Below are 4,148 nucleotides of genomic sequence, written 5' to 3'. Positions count from 1 at the left end.
TAGTGCTGCTTGTATTTGCATGTTGAATGGATTTGAGCGTGTTCATGTGTGTATGTTTGTGTGCGTGTGTGTGTGTGTGTGCGTGTGTGAGTGTATGTGTGTACCAGTGATTCAACAACTGCGTTAACCAATGCAAATCATAAATAATTAGCTCGCTATCATATTATAGCAGGGCCGGCGGAGCGTTTTCAAAAGTGGGGGGGGGGAGGTATCTTCGGGTTTCATGAGTTAACGAGCAAAAAAAAAAATAAATAAATAAATAAAATAATAAAAAACGCGCTCACACTTCAAGATCTCTTTCTATTTCTTTTTAGTGCCATTTACGTTCTTCCGGGTTAAAAAAAAAGGTGGGGGGCCCAAAGTGATGACACCTTATGTATTCCTTTGTATGGTGCACAAAAAGTGGGGGCCCGAGTGCCCCCCCCCCCCCTTGGTTCCGCCGGCCATGTATAGTAAATACCATCCCTCTCCAAACACACAGAGACGACAGACGGGGTGACAGGACGGGTCAGAGAGAGGGCTAGATACAGAGATAAAGAGAGATGGCGCTAGAGAGCTAGAAAGAAGGACAGAGAACTACAGGGAGAGAGAGAAAAAAAATATATATATGTATGTATAAAACAAGTATATAGAGAGATTGTGACTGAAGGAGAGAGAGAGAGAGAGAGAGAGAGAGAGAGAGAGAGATTGGTAGCAGAAGGTCACAAACATGACAAAGAATGTGAGAAAGAGAATGATGTACAGACCTGTAAGATAAAGGAAGACAATGACAATTTGATTAAGGAAACAATCCGTTTTTATACCTATTTGTGAATCAATTCAAGGTAGGCCTACACTAAATTTGCCAGGCGTCAACACATTAATACCGTAATTTAAATCGGCAAAACTGCATATAAAATGATTCGGAGGAAATATATATCGACTATTATTTGGTTATTTGTCGAAAATCGTACACTATTTCAAAAGTTCGGCATCTTCTTCCGGCAATCTATGTCTTGATTGTTGTTGTTGTTGTTTGTGTGCGTGGTTACTATGCAACACTTTATTATGGCGCTCTGAAATAAGTAATTGTGTTTAAACTGCATCTTTTGATACACACTCTGTGACTACGCTTCGAAATTACGAGCCAATTTTTCTCTTATTTGTATTAATAATCATATAGGCTGGCTTCCAATGAATACAGTATAGATTATGACGAATAACGTTGGTCAAGTTTATATATATACATACATATGTATATATACATATATTCTTATCATTCTTATATCTACACAATTTATATAGGCCTATATACAATGTATACTTATGTGTGTATGTAAATGTAGCTTATATATATATATATATATATATATATATATATATACGCATTTGCACTGATCACAAATTCTGTGACTTCATTGATTAATCATCCATACAATATTTCCCATGTTTCGTGAATATTAAGGTCATCTGCATACAGTACCATACTGTATTTCACGTTCATGCATTGCTGTTGGTGATACTTGCGCAGTTTAAAAACAAAACAAAAACAAAGTAAAATTGACTAGTAGCACGGCAACGGTTATATGAAAGGAAGACAAGAAAACACAGGTGAGTAGACCAAAGTACTTGAAGCATTGAATCATGTATTGTTGTTGTTGTCGTTTAATATCGAAAATCTACCAATGAGATTACTCTACAGAATTCATCTATCTAAATCTACACACTAAAAGAATAAATCGTCAATTCCTGCTTGTTATCGCCAAGTACGAGAAATATCTACGGCCTGGTGCCGTATTTCATTATGCCTCCTGCCTCGTAGGGACTACGGCACTATGCCGTATACATATTTGACCATATTTTGTGAAAAAAAAAAAAAACAGGTCCTGGGACCGGTTGCATTAAACGTTTAACCTGAGAAAAACACCGGTAAGAACTGAAAACTCTGATTTTAGACAGGTTGATTGACTTTAACCATGTTAACACAGGAAAAATTCTGTTAAAAATCAATCTGAGATTTTCTCAAGTAAAAGGTTTTATGCAACAGGCCCCTGGATTAACTTATGATATCAATGGTAAGCTGACGTAATGTCTGCTGACTCATGCCAAGATCTATATTTAAAATAGGGAAAAAATGCTTAACGCCATTAGCAGACTTTGACGGCAAAAGTTTGCATTTCCTATCCTACTCTGAAAGGGGAAAAATGTACGGGATCGGTTTACTGATAATTGACTACCGCATCATTCTCAAGCTCTTCTTTCCTTGTTCTTGTTCTTGTTTTTTTTTTCTGTTTTGTCGTTCTATTCCTGGCGTTTTCTGTAAGTTTGTCAGGTGACCTGGGATTTCATTATTTTCACGTTAAAATATTAACCGCTTTCGCACTCCATATTCATCCCTCTCCCATACGATCAATCCACTTTAAGATTGCGCGGTGGTTGATTATTCCTGTCTGGTATTGTTGTCGTTTTCTTCTCCTTGTCTGCATTCTTCGCCGTCAGTGAAAAGGGAAATCAAAAGAACCAACATTGATAGTATTTTTCCTGCGGTCATCAGCCGCCGATGTTACCACTTTGATAAAATATCTGGCAAGAAGATGAACACACAGTATTTGGGTAAGTCGGCGATTCCAGCCTCGCGTTACTTACAATATTTAAGTCCATGTTGCTCTCACAGTGTTGCGAATGCTCATCTATAATTAAAATGTCTACCTGTGAACTAATTGGATTGCCTTCCATTGGGAGCCCGTGGGAAATAACAGTAACATTAATAGCTAAGTGTGAAAATGTAAAACATGTGGAGCTTTTTTTGTGTGTGTCAATCTTTTTTTTTTTCTCCTGAATTCCTGATTTTGGGTCCCTGGGACAACCAGCTCATCTAAATAATCAAGCGGAGGAGATATGATGAGAAATGAATGCATAAGTGATGAAAGAGAAAGAAAGATTAAACCAAGGAAGACAATCGAGAAAATGTGAAAAAAGATAGTGAGATGTATAGCTTTGATTTATCGCACAGCAAATTGCGCCAGCATACATGTCGTCCGGTCGAATTTGGATCAGGTCACAATCAGCCTACAAGAATCAGCAAACACTACATTTCAAAGTTACCCATCCGATTGAAAAAAAAAATCCATTAAGGTTGCTGGCTCTTAATTTGTAGAAGAATCTTCCCTTTACATTCGGTGGAATAAAAGGTCATTTGATTTTACCTAATAAGAAAAAAGAAAAAGACAAAAAGGGAATAAAGGTTTTGTAGCGTACTAGAGATATATAAACACACACAAAGGCACATGTACACACTTATATATGATAATAATAGTAGCATGAATAATGATAGAGAAACACAGGCTCCATCCAATACACAATCTTGAAACACGCGCATTCAAACTTTTACTTTAAAGCTATGAAACTGCATAGTCCTTGCGAAACTCCAAAGAAAAGGAAACTCAATAAATACTTCAATATCTTATTACGAGAACAATACTTGTTTAATTTAAAGGATATTGTGAAGCATGTTATCGCTTTTATAATCACAATACCCAAATAAAATTCCGCTGATAGGACCTGTACAGCCGTGGGCCCTCTCGTAATACACGAAGAGTCAATTTGATTTCTCATACTTCAAGAATACCGGAGGCGATATGATGGGAAAGACTGATGCTGTGCGAACGTCAAACTGACATCAACATATATTATTCATGCACCTGCTCTGCGATGTGCTTTCTTGGCGAGCACGACTTTCATTACCTGCCCATATAATCAACGTCCCCCTGGAGGGTGTGTGTAAAGGAAATTCTTGGTCCGCGGAGTCTCCTTTCATCTCGGGCATGGAGATACACAGGATTCTTGTATATGGTCTTCCAGACTGCCACAAAGCTACCGCTTGAACTCTTCCCATTATTGACGTTCCAGAGTTTGACAGAAATTCTATATTCATAGTCATAATATTCACGGACTTTTTTATATCACCCGCGCGCGCAGGCTGCGATGATGAATGTACAGTCCGTTGCACAAGATGTGACCGTTTGGATCGTATTAAAGTCGGACCAGTAGTCCTGTAACCAGTCGCATCACGGAGGTTTATACATGAGGAACACTGATGTTTAATAGGAGCGGATTTGGATTTCCGCGCTGAGCGGAATAGCAATCTATGAGAGACCAGCCTGATTATC

The sequence above is a fragment of the Diadema setosum genome, chromosome 19, assembly GCF_964275005.1.
Source record: "Diadema setosum chromosome 19, eeDiaSeto1, whole genome shotgun sequence".
In the NCBI taxonomy this organism is placed as follows: domain Eukaryota; kingdom Metazoa; phylum Echinodermata; class Echinoidea; order Diadematoida; family Diadematidae; genus Diadema; species Diadema setosum.
The sequence above is the reverse complement of the archived record's forward strand: the minus strand, read 5'-3'. Positions refer to the sequence as shown.